The sequence below is a fragment of the Symphalangus syndactylus genome, chromosome 5, assembly GCF_028878055.3.
Source record: "Symphalangus syndactylus isolate Jambi chromosome 5, NHGRI_mSymSyn1-v2.1_pri, whole genome shotgun sequence".
NCBI classification, from domain to species: domain Eukaryota; kingdom Metazoa; phylum Chordata; class Mammalia; order Primates; family Hylobatidae; genus Symphalangus; species Symphalangus syndactylus.
In genome coordinates, this window is record NC_072427.2 from 47,262,664 (window position 1) to 47,281,207 (window position 18,544).

The 18,544-nt window shown below is 41.2% G+C and overlaps 1 protein-coding gene across 15 annotated transcripts in view; it reads right to left on the reverse strand.

Annotated features, from left to right (window-relative positions):
- Nucleotides 1-12,963, reverse strand: part of RNF111 (ring finger protein 111) — a 115,454-nt gene extending 102,491 nt beyond the window's left edge. For 8 of the 15 annotated variants that reach the window (XM_055278337.2, XM_055278335.2, XM_063639012.1 and 5 more), the window contains exon 1: nucleotides 12,447-12,963. The gene's annotated coding sequence lies outside the window, so the exon portion shown is untranslated. Of the gene's footprint in view, nucleotides 1-12,110; nucleotides 12,404-12,446 lie in introns of those variants that run through there. The other 7 variants (XM_063639016.1, XM_063639011.1, XM_063639014.1 and 4 more) reach the window with 7 other exon arrangements.
- Nucleotides 12,964-18,544: the final 5,581 nt, after the last annotated feature.

The following is an 18,544-nucleotide window of genomic DNA, read 5'->3' on the forward strand; positions in this document are numbered from 1 at the left end:
CATTATATCTAATATAAGTAACTTTTATTAAAATATTTTCAAAACTTTAATAAGAGCGGTAATACCCTATCTCATTAAAAAAAGGAAAAAAAAAATCATTGGAAGATCTGAAAAAGCTTTTATTATGCGGGTTATATCTACTGATACTTATTGATATGGTCTGGATCTGTGTTCTCACCCAAATCTCAGGTCAAAGTGTAATTCCCAGTGTTGGAGGTGGGGCCTGCTTGGAGGTGACTGGATTATCGGGGCAGTTTCCAATGGTTCAGCACCATCCCTTTGGTGCTGTTCTCATTATGGAGTTCTCATGAGATAAGGTTGTTTAAAATTGTGTTGCACTTCCCCCTTCTCTTCTGCTCCTGCCATGTAAGACACCTACTCTTGCTTTGCCCTCTACCATGAGTAAAAGCTCAGAGGCCTCCCCAGAAGCAGATGCTGCCATGCTTCCTATACAGCCTATGGAACCTTGAGCCAATTAAACCCCTTTTCTTTATAAATTACCCAGTCTCAGTTATTTATAGCAGTGTGAGAACAAACTAATACCCTTACCCTATTAGAAAGTAAAACTCATAAATGCTTTAAAATGTATTATTTTAAAACTGCAGTAATAGGCCGGGCACGGTGGCTGACACCTGTAATCCCAGCACTTGAGGAGGCTGAGGTGGGTGGATCACCTGAGTTCAGGAGTTCGAGACCAGCCTGAGAAACATAGTGAAACCCTGTCTCTACCAAAAATACAAAAATTAGCTGGGAGTGATGGTGCATGCCTGTAATCCCAGCTACTCGGGAGGCTGAGGCAGCAGAATCGCTTGAACCTGGGAGGCGGAGATTGCAGTGAACTGAGATTGCACCACTGCACTCCAGCCTGGGTGACAGAGTGTGACTCCATCTCAGAAACAAACAAAAAAACCCCACTGCCAACCCATTATATCTAATATAAGTAACTTTTATTAAAATATTTTCAAAACTTTAATAAGAGCGGTAATACTAAACATTTTTTGCAAATCTCTCTAATGACTAGCTTAACAGAAGAAAGCTGGATTGTCACATTGCATTTGTATTCAATCTATCATGATATGCTGTTCTGGTTAAATTATAAGAAAACCCAGTTTCACACAAACATGTAGTTGAAAAAGGGAGCAGTATTTTTAATAACCTTTTCAGGTAAGTGTGGGTGTTACTCCTCTTTAATACTACCCCAAAACTTTACAAAGGCAGTTTGAACTTAATTGCAATGTGGAATCTGAAACCTTATCAATGAAACCTCATACTATTTCAGTGAAAAATCAACTGCTCGATACTGCACTTTACATAGATCTTTCACCCAGACAAGACTTTGTAACATCACAGTCACCTGAAAAATATTGTTTCACCAAGTTATGCACCTCTTTCAAACATGACACATTTCATTACGTAATAGTAAAAAAAAAAATTTTTTTTGTTAATAACACAACCAATCTCATTGCAAAGTCCTGAGAAACTGCCAAAATTACAGTGACTGATAGGAGTTTTCCACAATTCTGATTTTTGCTTGAAAGTCTGAATTTTATCTTGGCAATAAATTCTGTCATTTGTTTTTCTTGAAGTGAAAGGCTCACTTCATTTATTTTTGAGAAAATATGTACAAATATCCAAGTTCACATAACTACAGTTTGCTTCTTTCAAGTAAAAATGTGTCCCATGAAAAAAGTGACTAGTTTGCTAATCCAGTTTATAACTAAATCAAACAAGTTCTTCTCTCAAAATAACCATCATACTTTGGTACGCAGTGGAAGACCCTGTAACAACCTTCCCAAGAACATACGGACACACTGAGGGGAAGAACACTCACTGGAATCTTTCAGAGGGTGGAGGGTGGGAGGAGGGAGAGGATAAGGAAAATTAACTAACAGGTACTAAGCTTAATACCTGGGTGGTGAAATAATCTGTACAACAAACCCTATGACACAAGTGTACCTATGTAACAAACCTGCACTTATACCCCTGAGCTTAAAGTTAAAAAAAAACAAAACTTCCCATTTTGTCACATGGAATATTAAAAACACATGTGCTCAGCCAGGCACGGTGGCTCACACCTGTAATCCCAGCACTTTGGGAGGCCGAGGCTGGCGGATCACGAGGTTAGGAGATCGAGACCACCCTGAGCAACATGGTGAAACCCCGTCTCTCCTAAAAATACAAAAATTAGCCGGGTGTGGTGGCACGGGCCTGTAATCCCAGCTACTCGGGAGCCTGAGGCAGGAGAATTGCTTGAACCAGGGAGGCAGAGATTACAGTGAGCCAGGATCGCCCCACTGCACTCCAGCCTGGGCAACAGAGTGAGACTCAGCCTCAAAAAAAAAAAAAAAAAAAAAAAAAAAAACACACATACACATATGCTCAAGAATCAAAATACATTTACAAATTTATTGTTTTTTGTTTTTTTTTTGAGATGGAGTCTCACACTATCACCAGCCTGGAGCGCAGTGGCACAATCTTGGCTCACTGCAACCTCTGCCTCCTGGGTTCAAGCCATCCTCCTGCCTCAGCCTCCCGAGTAGCTGGGATTACAGGCATGTGCCACCACGCCCTGCTAATTTTGTATTTTCAGTAGAGATGGAGTTTCATGTTGGCCAGGATAGTCTCGATCTCTTGACCTCGTGATGTGCCCGCCTCAGCCTCCCAAAGTGCTGGGATTACAGGCGTGAGCCACCATGCCCAGCCCTGATTTTTTTTTTTTTAACCGCAAATGTGTAGTCATGGAGAATATAGTGATTATTAATGCAGTTTGGCCACTGTCTTGATTTGTGCTACAAGGCCACTAGTTTAATGCACCACTGTTTTTTGCACCATCAGTGCAAATGTCAACTGGTGTTCACATCAGGTACATAGAAAATGAGAACTTGGTATTATTCTGAAATAGTTTGAACCTGGTGGACCTCCTGAACACTTGGAAGAGCTACCTCAAGAGTCAACAGACCACACTCTGAGAACCACTACGCTGGATGTACATATAAAATATAGAAGGAAAGAGATACATCTTCAGAGAAAAGACTTGGGTCATAGGAAGACAAGAATGGCAAGGAGCCTTGTTTTTTTTCCCTGTACATTCTTTATACCTTATAAATTTGGTACACTTTGTATATATTACTTTCCTCTGAAAAAATTTAAAAAAGACATTTAAACTGACATGAAAACTAAGTAGAAATTAAGCATATTAGTAGAAATATAAGTACACAAGTAAATACAGAGAAATATAAGCGTACTACTTAGAAATATAAAGGCATAGACTAGAAAAGTAATTTTTGAGAGCTAAAATGTTTCTGTTTAAGCAGTACAACTAGGGGATTAGGAGAGTTGCATAGGAAACCACTGTTTTTCATTATAAGTCTTTTGAAACTGACTTTTAAAACCGTGTACAGGGCCGGGCGCGGTGGCTCACGCTTGTAATCCCAGCACTTTGGGAGGCCGAGGCGGGCGGATCATGAGGTCAGGAGATCGAGACCACGGTGAAACCCCGTCTCTACCAAAAATACAAAAAATTAGCCGGGCGTGGTGGCGGGCACCTGTAGTCCCAGCTACTCGGAGAGGCTGAGGCAAGAGAATGGCGTGAACCCGGGAGGCGGAGCTTTGCAGTGAGCCGAGATCGCGCCACTGCACTCCAGCCTGGGTGACAGAGCAAGACTCCGTCTCAAAGAAAAAAAAAAAAAAAAAAAAAACCGTGTACAGATATTAATTGGTTGAAAATTTAAAATATTCAAAATATTACTTTGAAAAAACACATATTAAGTTAGGTTGAATAAGTAAATAAAGCAAATATCCATACACAGGTGAGAAACTGGCTATGCAATACACCAAGATGTAACAGTAACTGCCTGGGTAAAAAAAAAAAAAAAAAAAAAGTACTGATGAGTTTTCAATCACATACAAAAATTGTTTCATAATTTTTTAATTTTTTTTTTCTTGAGATGGAGTCTCGCTCTATTGCCCAGGCTGGAGTACAGTGGCATGATCTCGGCTCACTGCAACCTCCACCTCCCAGGTTTAAGCGATTCTCCTGCCCCAGCCACCCAAGTAGCTGGGATTACAGGCATGCACCACCTCGCTTGGCTACTTTTTTTTGCATTTTTCAGTTGAGACAGGGTTTCACCAGGTTGGCCAGGCTGATCTTGAACTCCTGGCCTCAAGGGATCCATCTGCCTCGGCCTCCCAAAGTGCTAGGATTACAGGTATGAGCTACCGCACCCAGCCCAATTTTTAAAATCCATTTTAAAGTTCCTTAAAAAGCAACAGTTTTCTTCAGATTAGAATGTCTGATGACTTAGTTAAAAATAGTTAAAAGTATAAACTTCAGTTTTTTAATAAACAGTTAAGTGGCTAAACACACACACACAATCTTTTCATTTCATATGATCATAATTAAGAACATATCAGAACATAACTCATTACGTATTTGAAAAAGAAAAGAAGAAAAAATTGCTTTATGACAGTAAGTTGCTGAATCTTATGTGATTATTTCATAAAATCTTCAAAGAAATATAAACTTACTATCAAAAATCTAACTTCAATTTAGTTTCCTAGCGATGTCCTGATGCATGAAAAAAGAGATTATTCCTGTATATAAATAACACAACAGCAAATTGGATTGCTCACTAAAAGGAACCAGGGTTCCATGGAAAATGGCTCATTCCAAGACTGACAAAGGAAAGAAATAAGATGCGCTTGCAACATCTTGCTGTGCCAGAAAGACAGGAAATACTTTAAAAAAAAAAAAAAAAGGTTGGGGCACGGCAGCTCATGCCTGTAATCCCAGCACTTTGGGAGGCTGAGGCAGGTGGATCACGAGGTCACGAGGTCAGGAGTTCAAGACCAGCCTGGCCAAGATGGTGAAACTCCATCTCTACTAAAAATACAAAAATTAGCTGGGCATGGTGGCGGGCGCCTATAATCCCAGCTACTTGGGAGGCTGAGGCAGAGAACTGCTTGAACCCGGGAGGCAGAGGTTGCAGTGAGCCATGATCGCACCACTGTACTCCAGCCTGGGCGACACAGTGAGACTCCGTCAAAAAAAAAAAAAAAAAAAGAGGGTATGTTAAAAAGACACAAGAGCCCATGTGGAAAGGCTCCTAATGGACAAATCTGGGACAATTTGAACATCAAAATAAAGGTTATAATGGGTTATAACCCACTGAATAAAACAGGAAACACATGATTCTGTATTAATCAGATAAAAGAATGTCTCTTCCTTATAAAAGAATGTCCATTAGTGAAGAAAATGGATGAGTTACAAAATAAACACTTTCCAACCATCAGAGTAAAGATCAGTAAAGATCAGCATAGGCAAGAAACATCAATGGATGCTACATGGGCCTTGGGGGATGTGGGGAGTGATGAAGAACAGGATGATCTGATGAGGAGCACAGTATCTGCACTATCTCAAAGTTATCCCCACAGATTACTTACTAGGTGCATTGTTCCGCATTACGGGAGACTAAAGAGATATGACAAGTAAATGCATTTTGTGATCCTGAACTGGGTCCTATGAGGAAAATGCTGTAAAGGGATAAATGCTATTACCGGGACAATTTGACGAAACTGGAAAATGAGCTGTAGATTAATATTATCAAAGTTAAATTTCCTGAATTTTGTAACTGGTGCGGTGATAATGTAAAAGAATAAAATACACAGTGAATATTTGGAAACAGATGGGCATAATGTAATGTAATGGGCATAATGTAAGCAATTTACTTTTAAATGGTTCAAGAGAGAATAAGGGGCCAAGCGCAATGGCTCACCCCAGCACTTTGGGAGGCCGAAGTAGGCTGATGACTTCAAGTCAGGGGTTTGAGACCAGCCTGGCCAAGATGGTGAAACCTCATCTCTAACTAAAATACAAAAATTAGCTGGGCGTGGTGGCAGGCACCTATAATCTCAGCTACTCAGGAGGCTGAGGTAGGAGAATCGCTTCAACCTGGGACATGGAGGTTACAGGGAGCCGAGATCACACTGCTGCACTCCAGCCTGGACAACACAGCGAGACTCCACCTCAGAAAAAAAAAAAGAGAGAGAAAATAAGAAAGCAAGTGTGACAACATTAAAAATTGGTGAATCTGAATAATAAGTATTCAAGAGTTCTCAGTACTATTTTTTAAATCTTTCGGTAAGTTTGAAATTATGTCAAAATAAAAAATTTAAGTAGCCAGCCATGGTGGCTCACGCCTGTAATCCCAGCACTTTGGGAGGCCAAGGTGGGCGGATTACTTGAGGTCAGGAGTTCGAGACCAGCCTGGCCAACATAGCGAAACCCTGTCTCTACCAAAAATATAAAAAATAACCTGAGTGTGGTGGCGTGCACCTCTAATCCCAGCTACCTGGGAGGGTGAGTCAGGAAAATCACTTGAACCCGGAAGGTGGAGGTGACAATGAGCCAAGATGGCGCCACTGCACTCCAGCCTGGGCCACAGAGTGAGACTCCATTCAAAAAAAAAAAAAAAAATTTAAGTAACAACAAATTGGGATGTCAAAAGATAGTAAAATAAGTAATTTATTTGAGTGCCCTATAGTACATATGAATAAGGGAAATGACTACAACACTGATTCAGACTTGACACCTAGCCATATATAGAATTTCTTAAATTTTCAATTCTGTAGAAAATGAAAAATATTTTTTAAGACTCCAATCACATACAAACTAAACTAAGATGCTAATCCTGTATGCCCTCAGGAAAACACAAAAATCTTTTCTATGTTAATACAATCCACACTGCCGAACTCTCCTTTCTACCAGCAAGCCATAAGCCCCTTCAGGCAGGTGTTAAGAGCCTGCCTTTTATTGTAACTCAAGCACTGGCACAGTGCCTGAAATACAACACTCCTGTTTGTTGAATAAATACTGAACATTTACAAATAGAAACAAAATACTGTATTTTTATCAAAATCAAAAGAAGCATGGAAAGGAAGAGACACTGAAATATGGTACTTTCACAAATTTTTTTTGAGACAGAGTCTCACTCTGTCACCCAGGTTGGAGTGCAGTGGTGCAATCTCGGCTCACTGCAACCTCCACCTTCTGGGTTCAAGCAATTCTCCTGTCTCAGCCTCCCAAGTAGCTGGGATTACAGGCACCCACCACCACACCCAGCTAATTTTTGTATTTGTAGTTGTATTTTTTTTATTTTTGTGTTTTTAGTAGAGACAAGGTTTCACCATGTTGGCCAGGCTGGTCTCGAACTCCTGATCTCAGGTGATCCACTCGCCTCGGCCTCCCAAAGTTCTGGGATTACAGGTGTGAGCCACTATACCTGGCCACTTTTAGAAATTATTTTAAAACATTTTTAATTATGATTGAACATTTGCTTTTTATTCTTGAGATGGAATCTTGCTCTGTCACCCAGACTGGAGTGCAGTGGCGCAATCTTGGCTCACTGCAACCTCTGCCTCCTGGGTTCAAGTCATTCTCCTGCCTCAACCTCCCAAGTAGCTGGGATTACAAGCACCCGCCACCATGCCCGGCTACTTTTTCTATTTTTTAGTAGAGACAGGGTTTTGCCATGTTGAGCAGGCTGGTCTTAAACTCCTGACCTCAGGTGATCCACCTGCCTCAGCCTCCCGAAGTGCTAGAATTACTACAGGTGTGCACCACCATGTCCAGCCTAAACAAGAATGAACGTTTTCAAAAAAATATTTTACTTTATTTCATCTACTTATTTATTTTGAGATAGGGTCTGGCTTTGTCACCCAGGCTGGAGTGCAGTGGCACAATCTCGGCTCATTGCAATCTCTGCCTCCTGGGCTCAAACCATCCTCTCACCTCAGCCTCCCGAGTAGCTGGGACTACAGACATGTGCCATTATGCCTGTCTAATTTTTGTATTTTTTTGTTACAGATAGAATTTCGTCACGTTGCCCAGGCTGGTCTCAAACTCCTGGGCTCAAGCAATCCACCCTCCTCAGCCTCCCAAAGTGCTATGATTACAGGCATGAGCCACTGGGCCCAGCCAAAAAAATATATTTTAAAATATGAACATTTTCAAACCTCACAAAAGCAGAGAACAATATTATTAATACCCATGTACCCATCACCCCAACCCAACAATTATCCAGATTGTGCCAGACCTGCTTCATCTATCTCATCTCCCTCCACCACATTTTTTGGTTTTTATCTGGTATCTGTTTAAAATAACAGACATTGCTGGGCATGGTGGCTCACGGCCTCCTTTGGGACGCCGAGACGGGCGGATCACCTGAGATCAGGAGTTCAAGACCAGCCTGGCTAACATGGTGAAACCCCGTTTCTACTAAAAATACAAAAAGTTAGCAGGCGTGGTGGCACGCTCCTGTAATCCCAGCTACTCAGGAGGCTGAGGCAGAAGAATTGCTTGAACCCGGGAGGTGGAGGCTTCAGTGAGCTGAGATCACGCCACTGCACTCCAGCTTGGACAACAAGAGGGAAACTCCATCTCAAAATAAAATAAAATAAAATACCAGACATTTGCAAGTTTTCTCCCTCATTCCTCAGTCTCTATCACTAATAAAAAGTGGGCATTTTCTTACATAAACATAATGCCATTATCACCCCTAACAAAGTTACAATAACTCCTTGATATCATCTAATACCCATCCATATTCAGATTTCCCCCAGTGTTTCAAAAATGATTTTCTACAATTGGTTTGAGTCAGGGTTTAAACAACACCAACATATTATATTTGGTTACTACACATAAAATAATTTTAATCTGTCTACATCATCTGACAGCAAATATGAAAAGCTTAACACACAAACCAAATAATTAATTTACATTTGTAGATTCTCTAGAATCAAACCTCATCTAATGCATTTGCTGTTCCTGCTATCCGTAGCAGTCTTCCTCCAAATTGTCACTATGGCTGATTTTTTCTAGTCACTGAAGTCACAGGTCAAATTACCACCTCTAAAAACGCCCTCCCTAACCACTGAATCTACAGTAAAACCACTTCCATCCATGCCCTATCACATGGTCCTATCTTCCTCATGGCACTTACCACTACCTGAAACCATTCTGTTTATTATGCTCCCCCACACACAACAGAATGTCAGCTCCATGAAGGCAGAGTGCCTTCACTGAAGACCAGTGACTGTGCCTAGAACGTGAGACATTCAATAAATGTATCTACATAATAATGCAGTACCGCTCTTTAAAATGTAAGCTCAGCTAAGTATTTTGAGGCTTTTTTGTTGTTTTCTTTTTTTCGAGACGGAGTCTTGCTCTGTCACCCAGGCTGGAGTGCAGATCTCAGCTAACTAGAACCTCCACCTCCCGGGTTCAAGCAATTCTGCCTTAGCCTCTTGAGCAGCTGGGATTACAGGTGCATGCCACCATCATGCCGGGCTAATTTTTTTATTTTTTTTTTTTTAGTACAGACGGGGTTTCACCATGTTGGTCTGGCTGGTCTTGAACCCCTGACCTGATGATCCACCCACCTCGGCTTCCCAAAGTGCTGGGATTACAGGCGTGAGCAAGCGCACCCAGCCTCAGCTAAGTATTTGTCTTTAAACATGTGTAATTCACTCCTCATGTAATGATATAAATTGAGTACCTGTAGAAACCTGGGCCAGCTGTTACCAAGAATCTGTAGGATGTAGGAAAGAAACAAACAGAGGTATAAGACATTCAAATGTAATTGTGGACTTTTACTGAACAATAATTACAGGTTTCTGAAAGAAAAACAAATTATTCAGGATGATTTTTAAAATGTTACCAGGAGTAATAAAAAAAAAATTCATTTTTAGTACCATCTGAAAGCTATTAAAGCTTCAGTAATTAATATCGACAATGGGGCAACAATAGCAATAATATGTGGAACAACAATCAGTTTTTTTGTTTGTTTTGAGAAACAGTCTCGCTCTGTCGCCCAAGCTGGAGAGCAGTGAGTGGCACGATCTCTGCTTACTGCAACCTCCGCCTCCCAGGTTCAAGCCATTCTCCTGCCTCAGCTTCCCAGGCAGCTGGGACTACAGGCGCACACCACTAAGCTCGGCTAATTTTTTTGTATTTTCAGTAGAGATGGGGTTTCACTATTTTGGCCAGACTGGTCACCTCAAGTGATTCGCCCGCCTTGGCCTCCCAAAGTGCTGGGATTACAGGGGTGAGCCACCACACCTGGCCCACAGTTTCATGATAGGTTTTACGCATACACATTTCATGAGGGAATTGATGCTTTTTGTATAGCATTTCTTTCTGGGGATTCAATTACGACAAATACAACAACGAATACCAAAAACCTAACTAGATATACAAACCACTAGACTTGGGACCTAAAGAAAACCAAAGTTATCTATTCTACAATTCTCATTTAAACAGAGAGACCTGAAGCCCAAGAAGGGTTAACAATAAACTCGGAGATTTAATGTATAGCAAGCAAAGACAGATCTAAAATCTAGATCTCCTGTCTCTAGCCCTATATTATTTCATAAGATAATGTTACCCATAGAATGGTAATGTCAAGTTATAACATATTTTAACTGCTATCATTTTTCAGATGGTCTCTTTTATTTCCTACTGAAGCCTTGGCCCAAAAGGGGAGAAAAAGTCAAAATGAGGGCACATAAGTATGCCTCAAATAAAGCATGATACAGAAACCTCTCTTTAAACTATAACAAAAAAAAAGGAAACATCTAAAAATCTAAATGGTTTGATTCAATTAGTTTCCTTTTTTTTTATTTTAAAGTAAAATAACTATTTAGGAGTATCTGCTAAATGACTATATCTTAGCTTTATACAAGCAAGGTGCTGTTCTCTTAAACATCAGAATAGCTCTCTCTCAATCATCTGTAGAAATGCAGTACCAAAGTGAAATTCGTTAAGGTGTAACCTCTGCTGTAATGCATTTTTTTACCAAAATGAAGTCACTTTGTTTATACCTTTCTTTAAAAACCAGTTCTATGTCTGGTGAAATAACTAGCAAACAAGTGGCCAACAGACACCAAACAAAAGTTAAAAAATGACAGAAGGATCTGCACATGATATAGCACCCGTGATAGACAAGGAGACTCACTCTTCCTACTTTTTCCTATAATATTATTTAGATTTAGAAACACCCTCACCAATTCTTAGAATACTATTGTGAATCCTTGGTCACAAACAAATGAGCAGGAGAGAGATGACAAAGTCATTTGTCCAAGGTTAAATGGCAAGGAAGTGTCCAAAATAAGATAAATCAAGGCTTTAAAAAAAAATAAATTTAAAATTATTTTAAAAGTAAAAGGGCTTCCTTCTTATCCATCTGTTTTACCTCATAAATATAACCATACTAGGGTGAAACAATGTGGCTTATACTGACATGAAGATTTTTACAAAAATACATATAGTAACAAACTATCAAAAGGTGTATCTTTACTGTAATAAAGCTAAGTCCAGCGTTACAGAACTTGTGTATGGTAATCTCAAAATCACATTCAAGCATTTACAAGCATCACACACACACACACACACACACACACCAAAAATGAGAAAGGAAATGGAACCTTAGCTTATGTTTTTCCCAGTTTGTTGTTTTTAGTTGAAGAGGCCCCTAAAACAAGAAAATTATAAAATACCAAATGAAATAAAGTTTAGATTAAGTCAGATTCAAAAGCTACAGGAAATCCTACAAAACGTAGTCTACGTCAGCTGGCATCTTACCGGTAATTCAAGAGAATTCTAAATTAATGCCGCACATAAATCAAGAAACAGGAAAGCTTACAACAATACAATGGAGTCATCCCACACTACACACACGAACAAATTAAATGAATACCCTATACTTCCTGGTATTTTTTGAATAATCAAACTTACACTTGGGTTGAGAAATACCCATCTGTAAAGATCTATCTACTATAACCTATTTAAGAACTGTTGTAACAAATCTATTTCTGCTGCACTGAACAGATATTCCCACGATAGCACTGACACTGACTCTGATAAATTATCGAAGGACAACAGTAAAAACATCAGCTTCTTTTTAAATGACCAACAAGCCAACTCCATACAAAATCTGACGCGTCTGTATTTCAGCTGCTCCACGGACTACGTTTCCTTGATCACAGCAGCAGCAGGCGACTCCCTAGCCGTCAGGGCTGACTTAGCGCCCTCCAACTCCCCGGGTCCGGGTTACCTTCATCACTCCATTGTCAAATCGCACTCCCACGCCTCGGTCCTCAGCCCCCATCCTGAGACTCTAGGGAGAGTCGGAAGAGGGAGAGAAATCCCCTCACCCACAGTCCCTCACTGTAGGCTGTGGGTGTGTCGGTAGACGAATGCCTTGCCCAAACACAAATCGTCTGCGGAGACCCAGACCCTAAGTCACCACCGAGACAGAGATAACCGGCCGGTCGCCGACCCCAGGCTTCCGCGGCCGCAGCCCTTCCTCTTTCTCCCCTCCAGGCCGGCCCCTCCCCCGTTGCGCGCACGCGCGGCCTCCAATGGATCCCCTCCCCCCTGTTCCCCTTACCTTAATCATTAGCCACCCTCTTCCCTTCCAGGGTCCGGGAATCACTGACCCAGGAAGGAAGACAGAAATGTAAGGCGTAAAGAGTAATGCGTCGAGAGCCAGCGATCTGCGCCTCAGACGTCGGCCTAATAGGCCCCTAGAGTCAAGAGCAGTGTCTGTCACCGCCACCAAAACTGTACGTGCGGCAGCGCCTGGACTCGGCCCAGCTAAGCCGGCGTGGGTTCAGAATGTCTAATTTGGTCCCACAAGAACTCCTTCTCTGAAGCTGCGGGCGTTTCTACGCTGCGCAGACCGAACACCTCCTCGCCGTCGCCGCCACTGCCGCTGCTCCCCTACAGCCGCGCCGCCGCCGCTTCGCCGCCGCCGCCGCCTAACCAATTCCTCCGCTACCGAGGAGAGCACGACACTAGGGCTCTTTACGACAGTTCGGAAAGTGAGAGCGCAGTAGCCTTCACGCCTCCATTAACATCTGTTTGTTTCTGCGCTTGCTCGATTCCCGTTTCTCACCGTCCCGCCCCCTCGGTCCCGGCCCTCCCCCTTTGTACTGGTTTTATCAGTCTGTTGGCGTCACAAAGCTCATTATTTAATTTTCTTTGGTGATTATGCGTTCAACATTTAAGCCAAATCTTGACTACATCTTGGTTCATTTTTTCAAAACTAAAAATTAACCAACTACAGAATTAATACATTTACAGATACACGTAAACAAAAACATGGGTTAGTGTCTTTCACAACAAATGATACCCATATCATATGCGCTAATGACATAAAGATCACGGCACCTCACTGTTAAAGTGAATTTGCTTCCGGAATCAGATCAAAAGTGGTCACAGATATCTCCTGCGAACTCGGGCTGCACAATCGCTTAAGCCTCCTTGTTTATTTTATAAAAGTCAGTAGATAACAAATGCGTCATTATATGCATTAGGAGGATAGAGAAAGGATGAGCTTTAGAGTCCATCAGGAAGACTTCCTTTCAAAAATCCAGTGATGCCACTTAAGAGTTCTCTGATTGATGAGATCCTTATAAATCTTAGTTTCCTCCTCTGTACATTGGGATAACGTATTTACCTCAAAAGGTTCCTGTTAGATTAAATGAGACAGTTTATATAATGCTCTGAACATTACTTGCCAATTAAGTGTTCGCTAAACATTAATTCCCTCCCTTTGCCATCAACTCATCTTTTTCAATACTTTTTTTGTTCACTCATATTTTCCGTATCATTCAGTAAAGAAATGATTTTGGCCAGGCACGGTGGCTCATGCCTGTAATCCCAGCACTTTGGGAGGCCGAGGCCGGTGGATTATCTGAGATCAGGAGTTCAAGACCAGCCCGGCCAACATGGTGAAACTCCTTCTCTACTAAAAATACAAAAATTAACTGGGCATGGTGGCAGACGCCTGTAATCCCAGCTACTCGGCAGGCTGAGGCAGGAGAATCGCTTGAGCCTGGGTGGCCGAGGTTGCAGTGAGCCACGATCGAGCCATTGCACCCCAGCCCGGGTGACAGGGAGACTCCGTCTCCAAGAAAAAAAAAAAAGGCCGGGCGCGGTGGCTCATGCCTGTAATCCCAGCACTTTTGGAGGCCGAGGCGGGCGGATCATGAGGTCAGGAGATGAAGACCATCTTGGCTAACACGGTGAAACGCCGTCTCTACTAAAAATACGAAAAATTAGCCGGGCGTAGTGGCGGGCGCCTGTAACCCCAGCTACTCGGGAGGCTGAGACAGGAGAATCACTAGGACCCGGGAGGCAGAGGTTTTAGTGAGCCCGAAATTGTGCCACTGCACTCCAGCCTGGGCGACAGAGTGAGATTCCGTCTCAAAAACAAACACACACACACACACACACACACACACACACACATGATTTTAAAATTACAATATAATCAAGGATAGCAGATTGTGGAAACTAAAAGAGCATTCGACTAGGATTTTCCTCAATCCTCCTATTTTCTCACTCTTAAACATAGAATTTTGCCCGGACTATCTTATCTTCTCCCTTGATTTTAACTGTTACTATCTCATGACTTCTCAAACCTGTATTTCCAGCTCTAACCTTTTTTCTAAAGCTTTTGACCTGTGCTCTTCAATTAGGTAGACACCAGCCATATGGGGCTGCTGAGCACTTAAAATGTGGCTAGACCCCCCTCCTCTTCTCCCTCTCCCCTCCCCTTTTCCTTTTCCATCTCCCTTCCTAAAATAAATAAATAAATAAAAATAATTGAGAAGTGCTTTAAGTGAAAAATACACATCGAATTTCAAAGGCACAATACAAAAAAAGACTGTGAAAAATCTCAGTACTTTTTAATATTTATTATATGTTGAAATAATATTTTGGATATATTGGGTTAAATCAGTGGTTCTGAAGCTGGGATTATTTAGCAACATCCGGAGACGTTGTTTGTTACAACTCAGGGAGGAGGGGCGTGGCTACTGGCATCTGTCCGCTAGGATAGAGGCTAGGGATGCTGGCCTCTCCACAACAAAGAATTCTTTGGCCCAAAATGTTAATAGTGCAGTTGAGAAACCCCAGATGAAATAAAAAGGCGAGGGCCTGAACCCTGTTGGGATGCTGAAGGAAAAGAGTCAGTAGAAAAAAGGAGCGGAAAGATAAAGAAAATAAAGGGATGCTCAATGGAGAAAAATACCTATGGAGCCAGAGAAAATGAGATTTAAAGCTCAGATGGAAATTTAGCCTTGGATAGGAGAAGGGATGGCCTTTCCACTGAAACAGGTGAGAAGGAAGAAGACTGCAATTTAGGTATGTTAGCTTCAGGGGGCAAATTGAGGGCTTCTTCATTGAATGACCTTGACTTCCTTATGAAACATGAAGTAGGGCCATCTATGAAGATATGAGCTTTGGAAAATGCTGGGTGTAGAGTGACTAGAAGAGATTTTAAAAATCAGAATAGTCACTAACATAATGGCAAAAGGGAAACAAATTGAAGCCCAGAGCAGAAGAGGAGTGAGGTTGAAGGGACAGGTGTTACGCAGTTGTATTTAGAGGAATAATGGTAGATTGTGGGCGGGGGGCGGGGGGGGGGGTGAGAAGCAGCTCTCACCTGAATTACATATAACAATTTTCTAATTTCTATGCTTCTTCTTCCACCACTGTCACCACACCACCCCAAACTCAACCTTAAGCCACAGTTAGAGTACGGCAGAAACTGATTAGACATTAAACTGCTTAAATCTTTCAATGACCCTCCATCACCTTCAAGTTAAAATCCTTAGCATGATAAATAAAGCTCTTCAAAATCCAGATTCTTCAGTACCACTTCATACCAGCCCTAGTTTCCATCCTGTCCCCTGACCCTTCCTGGACCTCGGTGGACTTCTCAAACTTCTTGTAGTTCTCCAGGAAAAAAAAAAAAAAAAAAAAAATATATATATATATATATATATGTATATTCTTCCTATATAACTATCAATTTTCCCCATGAAGCTAACAAACCTAATTGCATTAACACAATCTCACTTCTTCCCTCTCACGTGTTTCAGTGGAAAGGCTATCCTTTCTCCTCTCCAAGGCTAATTCTTCCAAGTGAGCTTTGGATCTCATTTCCTCTGCCTCCATAGGAACTTTCTTCAACTCAGCATCTCTTTATTTCCATTATCTTTCCTCTCTCTTTTTCTACTGTTTCTTACCCTTCAGAATACCAACAAGGTTCAAGACTCACCCAATCTTAACTCCATATTCTTCTAGATATACGTCTCTCTTTTTCCATCTCTGCCTTTGCACAGTTCCTTCTGTCTCAAAATTCACCCCCCTTCTCCACATTTCCCACCCATGCTTTATCTGCTTAACAAATTCTTACCCATTCCTCCAAGCCCTCTTCCATGAAGCATTTCCTTACCTCTCTCCCCACCCCTTGAAATGGACATACTCCAGTTTTAGTACTCTCTTCAAGCTTTATACTTACATCTAAGTATTATGATTGTTTACATACATACCTGTCTCAAAACTTAAAATCAGAGAAAATGTCTTTCTCTCTTTAGTAGAAAAATAGCACTCAATAAACATTTATTGAACTGTACGGAATAAGAAGATTGGGATTCTAATCTCAATTTTGCCAGAAGAAACCAGAAATCCTTAAATCACTTTAAATATCTGAAAATTAATTTTACTCACTTGTGGAGAGATCAAGTTTTTCCAAATGCACTCCAAACCAATTCTGCTTTCCTCAAACTGCAGCCAAATAATGTTTACCAAATTAGTCTGCACATATGGACCAGCAGTATCTAACTACTGCCTGACAGGAATTTGAGGAGTTTGGTCTAAACATGGAAATACTGGGCTGAATTAGTGAGTCACCTGCAATCAAGGGGAATAAGAAAATTTCTACAAACTATCAAAGTCAGAAGGAAAGACTGGTATGCCCATCATCCGTTGCATACTTCACAACTGTATAAAGTCTGCAAGTAAGAGTAACTAATTATGTGGTCAGCTTCGTGAGCCCTTGGAAGAAATGAAGAAAAGTTTGAAGATTTAACGCAAGAGTTAGAAGATCTTGGGAAATTCTTGAAAGTATTTAGCGAACTATTTCCTCAGATGTAAAGCTTTGGAAATAATTAAAAGGATCTCAGAGATGAACTAATCAGATCACTTCATGATTCAGAATATTTTATTTTCTTCTTGGCATATGAAGATATCACTGGAACTTAAAACAAAGAAAAATGCTGTAGACTCCACAACTGCTGATTTAGTTGAGGCAGCACAGCTCTCATTAAAATTTTCTATAGGTGCTGGGTGTGGCGGCTCATCTCTGTAATCCCAGCACTTTGGGAGGCAGAAAAGGGTGATCACCTGAGGACAAGAGTTGGAGACCAGCCTGGCCAACATAGTGAAACCCCATCTCTACTAAAAATACAAAAATTAGCTGGACATGGTAGCGGGCACCTGTAATCCCAGCTACCCAAGAGGCTGAGGGAGGCAAATTGCTTGAACCCGGGAGGCGGAGGTTGCAGTGAGCCAAGATCGTGCCACTGCACTCCAGCCTGGGCAACAGAACAAGACTTCACCTCAAAAAATACATATCTAGATAAAAAATGATTTCAGGCTATGTGATTGGAAAGAGACTATTTTTAAAGATTATATATGTAGCATATACTACATATAGTACTGTATAATCTTTATTATACATACATAGAAACAGATAGAAAAGATAGTAATTAGACACAGCCCTTTATCCTACTACGAAACTGTTTTGCAATCAATGCAATCATAGATTCTGAAAAATTGAGGAGCTATTTAGCAAGAGAATAATCTCAAAAGACAATACATTTGTGGTGAGTACTTATCAATTGATAAATTTACAATTTTCTTTGGAAGGCAACTTTCAAGATATATTTGAAATGTCAAGAGGCCAGGCACAGTGGCTCACGCCTGTAATCCCAGCACTTTGGGAGGCCGAGGTGGTTGGATCACCTGAGGCTGGGAGTTCGAGACTAGGCTGGCCAACATGGTGAAACCCCGTCTCTACTAAAAATACAAAAAAATTAGCTGGGCGTGGTAGCACACGCCTGTAATCCCAGCTACGTGGGAGGCTGAGGCAGGAGAATTGCTTGAACCCAGGAGGGGGAGGTTGCAGTGAGCCAAGATCATGCCAAACAGAGCAAGACTCTGTCTTAAAAAAAAAAAAAGAAGAAGAAGAAGAAGAAATCTCAGTAACTAATACTATCTCTGTGACTCTGTTTCTAAAAAACAGAGGTAACAAATTATGGACTAACCAGGGGACACAGAATGCCTGGAATTTTGCAGATGAGCAAAACTTCAAATATCCTGATACGTTTCTGGTTATCAGGCCAAATTCTGGGCATGTCTGAGGCTCTCTCATTCTGTGAAAGTATATTTTTGAGATAAAAGTGTAGAAAAATGGAAGTGAAAGCTGCCATCCACCATTGGTAATGTAAGCCTAGAATCACAAGCAAGGAGTTCCAACTGACTGATAACCATTCTCAGAAATAGTTTAGTCTGTTAATTACCAGTATTTTTACACACTTGGTCAAAGTTAGTCAGAGGTTTACCAGTGAGCATTTTCATTAAGTTGTTGTTAACTCTTGAAATGCTTTTGCAATGTCGCTTTTAAAATTCAGA